Source organism: Panthera tigris, chromosome D4, assembly GCF_018350195.1.
Source record: "Panthera tigris isolate Pti1 chromosome D4, P.tigris_Pti1_mat1.1, whole genome shotgun sequence".
NCBI lineage: Eukaryota > Metazoa > Chordata > Mammalia > Carnivora > Felidae > Panthera > Panthera tigris.
Window position 1 is genome coordinate 64,816,183 of NC_056672.1, and position 16,043 is coordinate 64,832,225.

At 37.6% G+C, this 16,043-nt stretch overlaps 1 long non-coding RNA gene across 1 annotated transcript in view; it reads left to right on the forward strand.

The window, feature by feature from the left end:
* Nucleotides 1-1,340: 1,340 nt before the first annotated feature.
* LOC122233168 overlaps nucleotides 1,341-16,043 on the forward strand; it is a 92,636-nt gene continuing 77,933 nt past the window's right edge. Inside the window, exon 1 of the long non-coding RNA XR_006210652.1 lies at nucleotides 1,341-1,468. This is a non-coding gene — a long non-coding RNA (uncharacterized LOC122233168). The remainder of the gene's footprint in view (nucleotides 1,469-16,043) is intronic.

A 16,043-nucleotide genomic window follows, 5' to 3' on the forward strand; every position in this document is an offset into this window, starting at 1 on the left:
GAAAAAATTAATGAATGAAATATCTAAAGTGTCACTGAGCTAATGGTATATATAAGAAAGGTATTAGATATACAAATTAGTTATTATAAGGCACTTTACAAGGAATGCCAAGGACACTGTTTTGTCTCAGTAGTTAATACTACTTCTTTTGTCTTCTCTGAAGTCATCCTGAAAAGTAAATTGTGATTGTTTTCTCTAAATGACTCAAAAATGAGAACCCCAAAGATATTCCTTGAGGAGAGGGGGGACAGAAAGACATTTCACACAAATAAGGAATAAACAAACAAAAGCCCCAAATTATGACTCAAGAAAAATATGTTGGTAGTACAATGTCTGAAACAAATTGTCAATTCTGTCTTGACTTCTGATGTTAAAGATTTTTATATGTCTATATACATAGTACCTTGTACATATAAGGCATTTCTTTCTATGTCAAGCAGATTATGGCATTCTTAAGAAATTTTCAATTGCAGTCCAACTGTTAGGGTTCTGCTCTCCAAAAAAAAAAAAAAAGGAAAACCAAAATGTTAATGAGAGTGAGAAATTATGCTCCCGAATTGTCCTGAGTTTCCATTTCTGATATCATTCTGTATCACAACTTCCTTCTTCCTCATCAGTATCTCCCCCACTAGAACATAGGCTCTTTGTGTCCAGAAACTATGTCTGATTCTTGTATTTCCAGCAACCAGCTCAGTGCCAAGCTCATAAGGGGTAAAGTAAGTAGATATCTATCAAGTGAACAAATGAAAGAATGAATGAGCATAAACATGCGTCTGGAATATCTGTAGAATACGATTTCAAGTTTATGCACTGGCAGATGAAGAAGACTGTCAGGATTAATCAGAAATGAAAACTATATTCCGTACAGCCAGAATTTAAGAAAATTGTTGTGATTCACATGTACCTGAGCTTTACTGCCTCATTTCCCCTTCTGTTTGGATTTTAACACAGGGAAGGGAAATTCAACACTTACAGAATACATTACAAAGAGACCAAATCTATGCAATCATGAAACCACAAAATGAAGAATGAAAATTTAGGATACCTTATTTGAAATTATTATGATAAAAGTAAACATTTGGTGGAATACACAATTTTTTTAAATAGGAAAAAAAAGACAAAAGCAAGATTATAATTTTATAACACTCTTCAGTTAATAAATCATCTTTAAAAATTAAAATTGGCAAGCATATATTTGATGTATATATAGTTTCCACATACATGTCCTAGATTGTTATAGCATATATTCATAAAAGTTATTAGATAAATACCATCTGAACTTCATAAAACCTTTATAGGTAGCTGAGTCCTAAATATGATTATATTTACAGGTCAGGAAAATGAGTGTTAAAGAAGTTAAATTACTTGCTCACCCACACAGGACCAAGATTCAAGCAGGGATCGTGACTGTAGTCACATGAAAAGTGTCAGCTTGCATGGTCATCGATTCCCAGAGAGCTTATGAAAGGTATGTGGAAGTGAAAGAGCATTTCAGTCTGGCTTTCACCCAGACCACTTTCCTGTGTGCTTGTTTGACCTGCCTATGTGTCCATGGCTCCCCAGTCCTCTGGATCCTAGGGCCCCTGTTGCCTTACTCCTCTTAGCCTACCATTTATCTGCTTTTGCCACCCCTCCCCCAGCCTCAACCCCAGTTCTCAAGTGATGATATTAATCCTCTTGCTTCCAATTCAGAAAAGTAATCAGACTTTCTCCTGAGATGCTGGCATCCCAAACTGTCTTTGGGACCAGGTATAAAATATTCAAGATCAGTGTGGGGTCTATAATGCATGCTAAATGTCATTTAATCTTGGCGCTGAACCTAGCTGTCCACCTTTTTAGCTTTAGCACCAAAGAGGAAAGCAAGGATCTGTGCTCAGACCTCCTGAGAGTCTCAGGACGGGTTGTGAGTTACTCAGCTTTTGTCTGCAGAAACAGAAGCATGGGGGCGCCTGGGTGGCTCATTCGGTTAAGCATCCACACTCTTGATTTCTGCTCAGGTCATGATCTCACAGTTCCGTGAGTTCAAGCCCCACATTGGGCTCTTGTGCTTACATTGCATAGCCTGCTTGAGATTCTGTCTTCCTTTCTCTCTGCCCCTCCTGCCTTCTCTCTCTCTCTCTCTGTGTGTCTCAAAAATAAATAAACTTAAAAAAAAAAAAAAAAAAGAAAAGAAAGGAAGAAACAGAAGCATGGACTTCAAGATGTTGGTCAATATCCATGCGTCAGGGAAACAAGCCACATAGATTCTCTTCTCCTATCACCTGGAAACCACAGACTACCCTGGCTTCCTGCTCCCCAAGGACAGTCTCATCTGCTAAAATACTAAAAAACAGTGAGTTGTGGTATTTGTCAGGGAGTGGAATCATCATATAATGCAACCAGACTTAATCCAGTGCTGGTCTCCTGGGGTTTTACCCTACCACCTAATCAGTACCTGAAGTTGCCCTACCTCCCTCCCCTGCCAACCTCCCAGCCTCATCCCACCACTCTGGACATCAGTCCACGGAGGTTCTTTCTATCCTTGTACTAAGAACCAGAGGCTCCTGCCTGTAAGCCAGACCACAGGAGCCTCAGGCAGCAGTGTACTTACAAGTTATACAATTTTTTTATTTTTTAATTGTCTCACTGAATTTTCAATACAAAAGTTAAAATTCTCAAGATTTCACAGATGAGGAAAGTGAGCTTTAGAGAAATTAGAAGTGATGTTATAAAACTAATTTAAGTCAGAGCCCCAGTTGAAATGTAGGCAGTCTGATTCCAGCTCTGGGGCAGGAGAAGGGCAGTAGGGGGTGGTGGGTACAGACAATGGAGACTTTACTGCCACATGTGATGCTCTGATACCTGCTGCCCTAGGCAGTGGCATATACCAAGGAGGCCTTTCTTGTCACAGCGCTTAAAGCCCAGTAATGCTGAATTAGAGGTGACCCACTGGTAATGGCAAAAAAGCACCAATGCAGCATTTGGACCATTTTTAACCCTAGTTGCTTTAGTCCTGATAAACTGTTAATGGAACCACACAGGGAGTGAGGATAGACCAAAGGACTTGAGAACATGGACATATTGGAGAAATTTTGGTTTTCCCTCCAAGAGAGTCCTTTCTTAGGAAACACTCTCAAACAGTTCATGGCAGATTTGTACAGAAAGCAGAATCTATTCAGTGCCTCCCAATTACCCAAAGTCCCTGACTCTCTAACACATCTTCAAGGGCTTTGTGTTCTGCCTCTGCTCACCTTTCATACCTCATCTATCCCTTCACCACACTACCAGTATGACCTGTCTGCAGTTCCACAAAAAAAGACTGTGTTTGCTCTTATGTCCAGGTTTTTTGTTCACACCTTTGTTTCTGTCTGGAACATACTTTTCAAGTCTCTTTTTTCTTTTGTTATCTTCCACAAATAAGCTTAGCCATTATTATATTTGGAAAATCTCTCTGAATTCCCCTAATTACATTAGTTACCCTGATGTGTCTTTCTCTGATCACACACTGTACTGTACCCTCTTGATGATGATGTCACTCAAACATAAGCTCTTGAAGACTCGAGACCTTTCTATATGCTAGAAATATGTCTGGTACATCGTGTACACTCCAAAAATATTTATTAATTTAATTTTTAATTGTTACTATTAAAGAGAATTGTTAGTTCCAAAATTGTCTAAATTTATAGGAATTGGAGTAGTAGCAAATGTGGACAGAAATAGAGGGATAGAACCATAATAAATGGCAAGTTAAGTTGGGGTAGATCAGGAGTGGCCTTTGTGCTAGATATTTTTTCCTCCCTTCTTGATGCATTTTCCTTCCTAATCTATCCTGCTCTGGGTTCCAAGAGGCCAAACTTTGGAGACTATATTTGCCATGTTCCCTTACCAATCTGACTTCCTTTTGGGTTCTGCTAGTGGATGCACCAGATGGGAGGTTATGAAGCATATATTGAGACATTTGTTTTCTTAGCTCCCTACTTGCCAGGCTGAATCCCAGCTATTTAACTTCCAAAGTGTTCATCTTCTATGAGTGACCCTCTCCTGAGGCTGCAGCTCTCACCTAGTTCAGGGATAGAGGCTAAGGTTTGCCATCAGTTGGGAATTTCTCTTTACCCTCCCCCCCACACATTTGTAAATGGCTGCCTTTGTAAACTTGTAAATGGGTGCACTATCTTCCTTCAAGGAAGCTAAGCTATACAGCCTTATATTTCATGATATTTGGACTCAGTTCTGTAGGAAATGAGAACCCAGAAGGTTTTAGAATATCAAGATATCCATACAACTTGAATGTTAGCAGGAAGAAAAAAAAAACCTGTCACATTCTTCTCCTTAGGAGCAGAGTCCTTGCCTTATTTGATGCCGTAACCAGTGCTTAGAGGACTGTATGATATACATGGCCCACAACACATGCTTATTAAACAAAATAAGTAACCTTGGAAACAATTGATTAAATCTGTGTAGCCTAAAGCTTGGATTTTAATCAAGTACAGACAAAGGGAGTACTTTTTTTTTTCTTTTTAAAAGAGTCTCTAGTTACTGGAAAGAAAGAGCAACAAAACAGGTAGATTCCAGAAAAATCCTATAAGCTAAAAGCCGGCAATCTAAATGAGTAATTCACCAAGAAAGTAGGACCTGAAAAGCACCTCTTCCCATGTAGGTGTTGTTGTACTGGCTCTTACACAGCCATCTATACTGTGACCACAGATAATTCCTCTCAGTGATTAACTGCATGGGGACAGTGCTGCAGTGAGCAATTATTGCTTTACAATCCATAAGGACAGACCAGGAATCGAAGGCATTATTGCCAGCAAGGCACCATTTACCTCATCCTGCAGACATCACTCTGATATCAAAAGGTGGTTGACTTTGATAAACTTTCCAAGTATAGAGCCTGTGAGGATATTTTTAGAATCAGGAAGCTTGCAAGATAAGTACAAGATGCCAAACAGAACTGAGGAAGTGAAGGGGGGAAAGGAGGAGGAATTAAACAAAGAAAAACACTGCTAAATTTCCTGAACAAATTCTTCTACTTCCCCCTTGTGGCCAAATTTCCCAAGAACTATGATTTCTTTATGCCTCAAAGCAACATTTATTATTATTCTTTGGGTCAGATTATAAAAATAAAACTTGTTTATTACAAAAGATGGAAAATGCATTGGAGTGGCTAGATAGAATGCCTTGTGGGGATGCATAAATTCTGCAATGGGGTTTTATCATGTTTTTACGAAAGCTTAACCAAGAACAAAGAGATCCATCCAGGAGCTTGAGTGGTATAGAAAGGTGAACTCCCATCTGCCTAGAAACTCCTTTAACTCTCATGATCACCCTGTGTGGTAAATAGCATTATCCCAACATTAGTAATCTAAGAGTGGCTATGAAAACTATTATATATTTGCTGCCTACTGCGTTCTAGTGTGTACAAGCATTCTGCATAAACTCATTTAATCTTCAAAATATCCCTATGGGGTTAGGCGAGAAAACCAACTTTTATTTAGCTTCCCAAGGTAATACAGCTTATATAAGACAGAGATAGACCTTTAATCTGGTCTTTGAACTACAAATTCTCCAGTATTTCCACTGTTCCATGTTGCTCATCATTTTCTCTCTGAATTCCTCTTTTTAACTTTCCACCAGTTATTTCTTAAAAGTAGTCTTCCATCCCCCTAGTAGGGATACCTATGACTTCTAGGGGATTCTTCCATATTTATACTGTTCCATAAATCTTCCACCTACCAAAGATGGGATAAAGATTCTTGTCTTGACCCTGTGCCTTAATGACATATTCATATTAATAATTAGTGGGATGACCAGAATTATAAAATGGGCTTTGTTCTCTTCAATCCACTCTGCTCCTAGAGTAGGGGACACTATGGAGGTAATAGTGCAGCATTATTTTCTTTAAAATTATAGTAGACACATTTGGATTTAAGGGACAATACACAGGGGGAATTATCAAATTTTCTGAGTTGGAAGTGGATGAATAGAGAGGTACAGAACTTGTGAACTACTGTATTTGGGGGAATATTTGAAAAAAACTGCAAAATCACATATGCCTATTCAAAACACTGTATAATAGAGAGGGGATAAAGGAATATATACTGTTTGCTCACTTATCTCTTTTATCCACACCAGAAAATCTTAATTCTAACTTTAGGACTGCAGGATATGCTTAATTCTGCCAAGTTACCCCGTAATATTTAAATGAAAATGTATATTAATTAGCATCTTAAAAATATGTTATGCAGGCTATTGGAGGAGTTGTTATAGGCTAGATGGATGGGAGTAGAAGCAGAAAACATGGGACAGTGATTATCAAATTCCCAGTATTTAATATTTTATTTCTTCAGTGCCCTAGATCATTTGGTAATGACAAAGGGCTCAGCTGCTGCTTGGGTTTAATTCCTGGCTTTACAGCTCACAAAAGTGTGGCCCTGAACAAGTTACTTACCCCATCTAAGCCTCTGACCCCACATTTGTGGTGATGAAACCAAAATTTGTTGTGAGGCTCAAATGAGTCCTTCCCTTAAGCACTTGGTGTAAAGGACACTCAGCCGATGTTTGCTCTTTGTGTTAGAGCTTGAAAATTACTCCACTCAAAATTTACCTTCAAGAGAGCATCTGTGAATGACTGGCTAACAGTGGTTATACTGTGGCTGGAATCAGTACCAGGAACACTTCTAGATAGCATTATTTCTTTGGTGATTTTTCTGCTAATAAGACTCCTTTTCATACTTTAAAAGCTTGAAAATATATCTCTTATTTATATAATAATTATGTTTTCAAATGCAATTGTGTGTATTTTTTCATTTGGTGTGACAACCAACACTTTAGCTTCATGGCTACCATCCTGTTTCTGTGACCAGTCCTGCCACTGGACTCTTTAAAAAAATTTTTTTTTAATTTTTATTTATTTTTGAGAAGGAGGGAGTCACAAAGTACAGGCAGGGGAGGGGCTGAGAGAGAGAGAGATGGAGACAGAGAATCCAAAGCAGCCTCCAGGTTCTGAATTTTCAGCACAGAACCCAACACAGGGCTTTAACCCACAAACTACGAGATCATGACCTGAGCCGAAGTTGGCTGCTTAACCAACTGAGCCACCCAGGCACCCCTACCAGACCCTTAAGTTTTGATTAAGCCTTCCCAGAAAGACCAGTATGAGAGCACCCACATTTACCCAATGCATGAGGCTGGAAGCTAGGCTGGAATTTGGAAAAATCACTGAAAGTTCACATGGTGCCTTCCTGCCCTCTGCCTTTAAACAACTGTATAAAATACCCGCTGGACGATGTGACAACCACCAAGAGGTTGCCAATTAAGTTTTTGACACTGATCATCATATCATTATGTGAATTAAAAACAAACTAATATGTATTTGTCTGATTATAAAAGCAAAGCAACTATAGAGAGACATGAAAAAGAGAATGAAACAATCCTTTTGTTGGTGGCAGTGGAAAGAGACCCTGTTAATGTTTTAATGCATTTAATGTCACTATTTTTCTATGAATTTTTATGCTTTTGCTTTCTTTGTTATAGAGGGATTAAAGATGCATAGAATTTTTAATTAATCAAAGAGTAAAAAAATATATATCTCTTGTTACAGTCTTCTCAGACAGTGGATTTGATTATCTGAAATTGCAAATACAAATTGGTCTTAAAAAGACAATAGTATTAAGGACCCAATTACCCACCATCTATCAGCACCATGAGGACCAAAAGCATAGTTACGTTAGCCTCCTCTTCTGTTCCCATAGTATTTTTGTCATGTGTTCTAAACCATAACAGATCTGTCTCCCTACAAGTACCCTGTGAGTTCTTTGAGAACAGGATCTATGAGTGCTATGTCTTGGGGAGAGAGATCAATGTAATAGTTAAGAGAGAGAACTCTGGAGTAAGATTGTTCAGGTGGGTTTGTTCATTCAGCTATTCGATGTTTTGGAGAGTTACTCAGCTTCCTCGTTGAAAAAACCAGGACACCAAAGGTTTGTTCCAAGAATAAGATGAGGTGATCCACAGATGAAGAAGTTAGTGCTTAGGTAATGCTCAACAGACATTATGTTATACATCCAGAAGCAAACATTGAATGTAGCATGGAAAAGGTACCAAAAAAAGTATTGAATTAAATATTTTCAGCCTGAGCAATAATTACGAAGTTGAAATCTAAAAGATCTGATCCAGGCTTGTCACTGACTCATTGTGGGAATTTTTGTGTGTCATCCTCCCTGGGTTTTGTCTTTCTCACCTGTAATATGGGAATACTGAGTGACATAAAGCCAAATTGTAATAAGGGTCATACAAAGATATTATGCTCAAGCACCATGGGTAGATTTTCCTGAGAATGAATTCCCAGAGAAGCACTAATGACTCAGAAAAGATAAATGCTTTTGAAGGTTTTTTCCGTACTTTTTATCTCTCTCTTCCAGAAAACCTGCCAGTTTTCAAATTCAGTAGCAGAGTACCTGAATTCGTATTTTCTCTCACCAAAAAGATGACTGTTATTTTTAAAATGATTTCCCAATTCGATGCTTTCTTCCATTCTTATTGTTTTGTATAGATGTTTTGTTGTTATTGCTGTTGTTGACCCTTGGTTTCTCTGTGTTTTACGCACATATCAACAATTTGTGTTGTATGTTTGTGTACTTTCTATTTCCTTTATCCATTTTTCTAGGAGACCACTCCACATTTCCTTGCAGATATGTCATATCTCATTATATATTAGGGATATTAACATGATGTGGGATTTTCTCATCATTGTTGGAGGTACTAGCAGAGGAATGATTATGAAATAGAACAGTAGAAAACACTAAACCATAGAGGTTGCAACAAATACTAGCCTTTTTTAACATTATAAAATAACATTATAAAATAATGTTATTTTACATTATAAACATTATAAAATAATCCCTAAAATCTTAACTATAAACCAAATTTAGACTTAGAAAACTCTTTGTATTAGTCTTTATACCCTATAGAGTTTATAGCCTTCTATTTATAAGCATTATCTCATTAGCAAAATCCAGAACTTCTGGGGTGCCTATGACAAATTGTGTGAAGAAGAGTTTTAAAATGGTAAGATTTTAAAGTTGTCATGTTACTTAAAAAGAGCCTGCTTTTGCAGTTAGAAGCTTGAGTGGATTCTCACTGATTAGAGTTTAGAACCTCTTAAAAAAATTTAATGAACCAAAACAGTTGTTCTAATATTAAACACCCTCTCAGTAAATCTTAAAGAGGTTTAGTATTGAACCAGAATAATCTCTTTTTTTCTAAATCCAGAAACCATTCACTTTAATACATATTAAAAGGTTTTGAAACATTTTGGCAAAATAAGATTAGTTTTCTTTTTCCTCGGGATTATCCCAAATACCAAAACCAACACCAAAAAACAGAAACAAAAACAAAACAAAACAAAAACCTTAGCTTATAAAGAAAACACATGGCCTTTATTTTTAAAAACAAACCACTTAGTAATTGAGCTACTACTCCTGGAAGGCTTCTTTCTGTTAATGGATTTTTTTGTAGCTTTTAGTTCATTGCTATTAGTGAGAGTTATATACACCTTCCTTTCTGTCACCAGAACACCTACATTTATGTGTTTATTATCCCAGAGTCCTCTTTGGGAAGAAGTATTAGCCTTTGTATCTCCAGAGCCACACAGGGCTTGGTCCTTCACAGATATAAAGTAATATTTTACTGAACTGAGTAATGGTGAAGACATATACAAGACGCAAGGTATGAATTTACCCTCTTCCTACTGATTATAGACAGAAAAGAAAAGTTTCAAAAATGTTTAGCCAACATTTTCCAAAGTGACATACCATAGATAGTGTTGCCAGAGATATTTCAAGGTATCCTCATAATAGCGGGGAAAGCTAAATATTTGGGAAATATTTCCTTCTCTTAGAGATCAATGTACCAGTGCACCCATGAAGTCTCTGAAGAAATACTGCAGCATAAGGAAAAAGACCATTTCATACACATCTCTTTCAGCTTCTAAAATAAAGAGACAATAAGTTACCTGGTTTATTTGAAAAGTTGCCAGGGGCTCTTGGGTGACTTAGTCGGTTGAGCACGTGACTCTTGATTTCAGCTCAGGTCATAATCTCGTGGTTTGTGAGTTCGAGCCCTGCGTCTGGCTCTGCACTGACAGTGTGGAGCCTGCTTGGGATTCTCTCTCTTCCTGTTTCTCTGCCCCTCCCCTGCTTGTGTTCTGTCTCTTTCTCAAAATAAATAAATGAAGCTTAAAAAAAAATTGCCAGAAGATAATAAATAAAACTTAACATATTGCCTTATGAAAGAAGAACAGAGAGCTATATGGTAAGAGTCAAAAGAGAGAATTATAGACTAAGAAACAAAACAAACTCATTAAATTAAAATTTCATTCTGCAATGGGGTGCAGTAAGTAATAGACCTGACCTGCAGAAAATAAAATCAATAATATGGCAAATAAACTTGAAAAACTCTAAGAATGCAAGGTAAAAAGACATAGAGATTGGGACTTCTGGGTGACTCAGTCAGTTGAGCATCCGACTTCGGCTCAGGTCATGATCTCACAGTTTGTGGGTTCGAGCCCCGCATGAGGCTGTGTGCTCACCGCTTGCTCAGAGCCTGGTGCCTGCTTCAGATTGTGTCTCCTTCTCTCTCTGCCCCTCCCCCACTCACGCTTTGTCTCACTGTTTCTCAAAAATAAATAAATGTAAAAAATTAAAATAAAAAAAGACATAGAGATAAATATATGACAATGCGATAAACACTTCGAACAGAATCACAGATCCAACCTATGAATTAAGTGCACTACTCTTGAAAAGATTAATAGCAAGAGCAAAACCAAGATACAGTCTAAGAACTTCTGAGGGAAAAAAATGAATAAAAAAAACTAGAAACTACACATAAAATGACCTACTAAGTTAAATGAAAAACACATAAAAAATCATATCATATCCAGATTTATCCTGGGTTCTGGCATTTTTAACTCTTTACTTTGGCAATGTATATATACAAAAATGAAGGAAACAATATAAGGAACCCCTGTGTATCCATCACTCAGCTACAACAATTACAAATACTATGTTAGTTTTTCTTTTTTATTGTATCCTCTTTTTACCTTTTGGGAGGAATATTCTGTACTTTGTGTCCTTTTGCCTATAAATACTTAGTACACAACTTTAATAAATAAGAACAAATTTTTCATATAACCACCATAATATTAGCACATCTACCAATGTTAATAGTGATCTTAATTTCCCAGACCATAAAAATACAGAGAAGTCAGACAACCATCTGTTTGCAGCTAAAGTATCTTTAGTTTTTAAAACAAACCAACGAAAACAGAAACCACTTTGTATAAACATAGTTTATTTATTTTAAAGAGAGAGAGCGTGCATGGGCACATGTGTGTGCATGTGAGTGGGGAAGGGGCAGAGAGACAGAGAGAGAGAGAGAGAGAGAGAGAGAGAGAGAGAGAGAGAGAGAATGAATCCCAAACAGGCTTCAAGCTATCAGTGCAGAGCCTGACTCAGGGCTCGAGCTTATAAACTGTGAGATCATGACCTGAGCCAAAATCAAGAGTCAGATGGACACTCAACCAACTGACCCACCCAGGCACCCAAACCTTGTATAAACATTCTTAAGGCCCATCTTAGAATTGGAAGGGCTGTGAAAATGAGGATCTCTAAGTCCAAGCTTCTTTAGCTTCATGGTAGATTTGCCTCTGGCTGGAACCTGTATGCCACTTGGTAGCATCCCGTTAAGAGATGGCAAGACTCTACACGGTATATGATTACATGACATACCAAGTGACGCTGGACTTCAGTCAGGGAATAGAAAATCTATTGGTTTTATTGCTGCTTTTTCCTCAACATCAAGGATGGTGCTTGATACTCAAAGGACACTTAATAAATATTAAATGAATGAACAATGGCAGTAGAATACTCATAGTCTCATCAAAGATTTCCATGCCTCAGACATATCAGAACTACTGGATTGCAAGGAGGAGTGATAGGAGGAACAAGGATCTTCTCAGCAGTAATAGATATGGACCAAATCCAAAAAAAAAAAAAAAAAAAAAAGAGAGGCTTATTCCAATTCCTTGGCACAGCATAGGATGCAGAGACCTTAGTACAACACCAGAAGGTTGAATCCAATTAATGAATTAGACTGAAATTTTGGCTGGCAAGACAGGATGAGGGTTGAAATGCTAATTATTTTCTTTGAAAGGAAATAAATGCTATTTTTCTTGCAAAGCTGAGGATCCATACCAAGATTCATAACTGCTACATATATATTGGGTGCTTAAATTATGTTAGGCATTGTCCCATATATAATTCCATTTAATGTTATAATGACCTACTGAGTCTGTAGTACACAGGGGTTAGAGGCTCAAGTTTTAGTCTCAGACAGACTTAATTTCAATTTCTATTTGTTAGTGCATGACCTAAGGGAAGATTCATAGCAACTGTAATCATCAGTTTCCTGGTCTGAAAAATATGAATATTGATACTATCTATGTCATTGGCTCATTGCCATAGAGATGAAATAAGATAACATATAGTAACTTTCAGTGTATACCTTAGCTAATAAATATGTAAGTATATACATATACATAAGTATGTACATATAAACATAAGTATTTATTTATATGTACATATGTATACATATGTATGATACATACATATATAGAGACAGACAGAGAAAGATAGAAAAAAGTGATAAAGAAAATAACTTACCAGGATATATACACATGGTAAATATAGAGAAAAGATTTAAGTACAGGTTTTTGCCATATAGCTAGTTTCCTTTCCAAAGCCATTAAAAATAATTCCATCTTTTTTTTTAAGTTTATTTATTTATCTTGAGAAGACAGAGAGTGCGAGCAGGGGATGGGGAAAGAGAGAGAGAGAGAGAGAGAGAGAGAGAGAATCTCAAGCAGGCCCCACATGAAACCATGACCCTGAAACCAAAGGTCGGACGCTTAATCAACCAGTCGCCCCCCAAAAATTGAGCCACCAGTTTCTGAGCCCCCAAGTTGAGCCACCCAGTCGCCCCCAAAAATAACTCCATCTTAAGAGTTGCCATCTTAAAACATTTAAACACTGCCAGTATTTGGTATTTCTAATTATGAACTTTTTTAGGGTACTATCATTTTACAATTTTTCCTGATAGAACTACTGAGGTAAATTTATTACAGACCAAATTTCCAAAGTCATGCCTCTTTCTGGCTCTCTTTTACCAAATGTTGAGGATTTTGTCTTGCCAGATTCTCTTTTTTTTTTAATGTTTATTTTATTTATTTTATTTATTTTAATGAAATTTATTGTCAAACTGGTTTCCATACAACACCCAGTGCTCATCCCAAAAGGTGCCCTCCTCAATACCCATCACCCACCCCCCCTCCCTCCCACCCCCCATCAACCCTCAGTTTGTTCTCAGTTTTTAACAGTCTCTTATGCTTTGGCTCTCTCCCACTCTAACCTCTTTTTTTTTTTCCTTCCCCTCCCCCATGGGTTTCTGTTAAGTTTCTCAGGATCCACATAAGAGTGAAAACATATGGTTTCTGTCTTTCTCTGTATGGCTTATTTCACTTAGCATCACACTCTCCAGTTCCATCCACGTTGCTACAAAGGACCATATTTCATTCTTTCTCATTGCCATGTAGTACTCCATTGTGTATATAAACCACAATTTTTTTATCCATTCATCAGTTGATGGACATTTAGGCTCTTTCCATAATTTGGCTATTGTTGAGAGTGCTGCTATAAACGTTGGGGTACAAGTGCCCCTATGCATCAGTACTCCTGTATCCCTTGGGTAAATTCCTAGCAGTGCTATTGCTGGGTCATAAGGTAGGTCTATTTTTAATTTTCTGAGGAACCTCCACACTGCTTTCCAGAGTGGCTGCACCAATTTGCATTCCCACCAACAGTGCAAGAGGGTTCCCGTTTCTCCACATCCTCTCCAGCATCTATAGTCTCCTGATTTCTTCATTTTGGCCACTCTGACTGGTGTGAGGTGATATCTGAGTGTGGTTTTGATTTGTATTTCCCTGATAAGGAGTGACTTTGAGCATCTTTTCATGTGCCTGTTGGCCATCCGGATGTCTTCTTCAGAGAAGTGTCTATTCATGTTTTCTCCCCATTTCTTCACTGGGTTATTTGTTTTTCGGGTATGGAGTTTGGTGAGCTTTTTATAGATTTTGGATGCTAGCCCTTTGTCCGATATGTCATTTGCAAATATCTTTTCCCATTCCGTTGGTTGCCTTTTAGTTTTGTTGGTTGTTTCCTTTGCTGTGCAGAAGCTTTTTCTCTTCATAAGGTCCCAGTAATTTATTTTTGCTTTTAATTCCCTTGCCTTTGGGGATGTGTCGAGTAAGAAATTGCTACGGCTGAGGTCAGGGAGGTCTTTTCCTGCTTTCTCCTCTAGGGTTTTGATGGTTTCCTGTCTCACATTCAGGTCCTTTATCCATTTTGAGTTTATTTTTGTGAATGGTGTGAGAAAGTGGTCTAGTTTCAACCTTCTGCATGTTTCTGTCCAGTTCTCCCAGCACCATTTGTTAAAGAGACTGTCTTTTTTCCATTGGATGTTCTTTCCTGCTTGGTCAAAGATGAGTTGGCCCTACGTTTGTGGGTCTAGTTCTGGGGTTTCTATTCTATTCCATTGGTCTATGTGTCTGTTTTTATGCCAATACCATGCTGTCTTGATGATTATAGCTTTGTAGTAGAGGCTAAAGTCTGGGATTGTGATGCCTCCTGCTTTGTTTGGTCTTCTTCTTCAAAATTACTTTGGCTATTCGGGGCCTTTTGTGGTTCCATATGAATTTTGGGATTGCTTGTTCTAGTTTTGAGAAGAATTCTGGTGCAATTTTGATTGGGATTGCATTGAATGTGTAGATAGCTTTGGGTAGTATTGACATTTTGACAATATTTATTCTTCCAATCCATGAGCAGGGAATGTCTTTCCATTTCTTTATATCTTCTTCAATTTTCTTCATAAGCTTTCTATAGTTTTCAGCATACAGATCTTTTACATCTTTGGTTAGATTTATTCCTAGGTATTTTATGCTTCTTGGTGCAATTTGAATGGGATCAGTTTCTTTATTTGTCTTTCTGTTGCTTCATTGTTAGTGTATAAGAATGCAACTGATTTCTGTACATTGATTTTGTATCCTGCAACTTTGCTGAATTCATGTTTCAGTTCTAGCAGACTTTTGGTGGAGTCTATCGGATTTTCCATGTATAAGATCATGTCATCTGCAAAAAGTGAAAGGTTGACTTCATCTTTGCCAATTTTGATGCCTTTGATATCCTTTTGTTGTCTGATTGCTGATGCTAGAACTTCCAACACTATGTTAAACAACAGCGGTGAGAGTGGACATCCCTGTCGTGTTCCTGATCTCAGGGAAAAAGCTCTCAGTTCTTCCCCATTGAGGATGATGTTAGCTGTGGACTTTTCATAAATGGCTTTTATGATGTTTAAGTATGTTCCTTCTAACCCAACTTTCTCAAGGGTTTTTATTAAGAAAGGGTGCTGGATTTTGTCAAAGGCCTTTTCTGCATCGATTGACAGGATCATATGGTTCTTATCTTTTCTTTTATTAATGTGATGTATCACATTGATTGATGTGCGAATGTTGAACCAGCCCTGCATCCCAGGAATGAATCCCACTTGATCATGGTGAATAATTCTTTTTATATGCCGTTGAATTCGATTTGCTAGTATCTTATTGAGAATTTTTGCATCCATATTCATCAGGGATATTGGCCTGTAGTTCTCTTTTTTTACTGGGTCTCTGTCTGGTTTAGGAATCAAAGTAATACTGGCTTCATAGAATGAGTCTGGAAGTTTTCCTTCCCTTTCTATTTTTTGGAATATCTTGAGAAGGATAGGTATTATCTCTGCTTTAAACGTCTGGTAGAACTCCCCTGGGAAGCCATCCAGTCCTGGACTCTTATTTGTTGGGAGATTTTTGATAACCGATTCAATTTCTTCGCTGGTTATGGGTCTGTTCAAGGTTTCTATTTCCTCCTGATTGAGTTTTGGAAGAGTGTGGGTGTTTAGGAATTTGTCCATTTCTT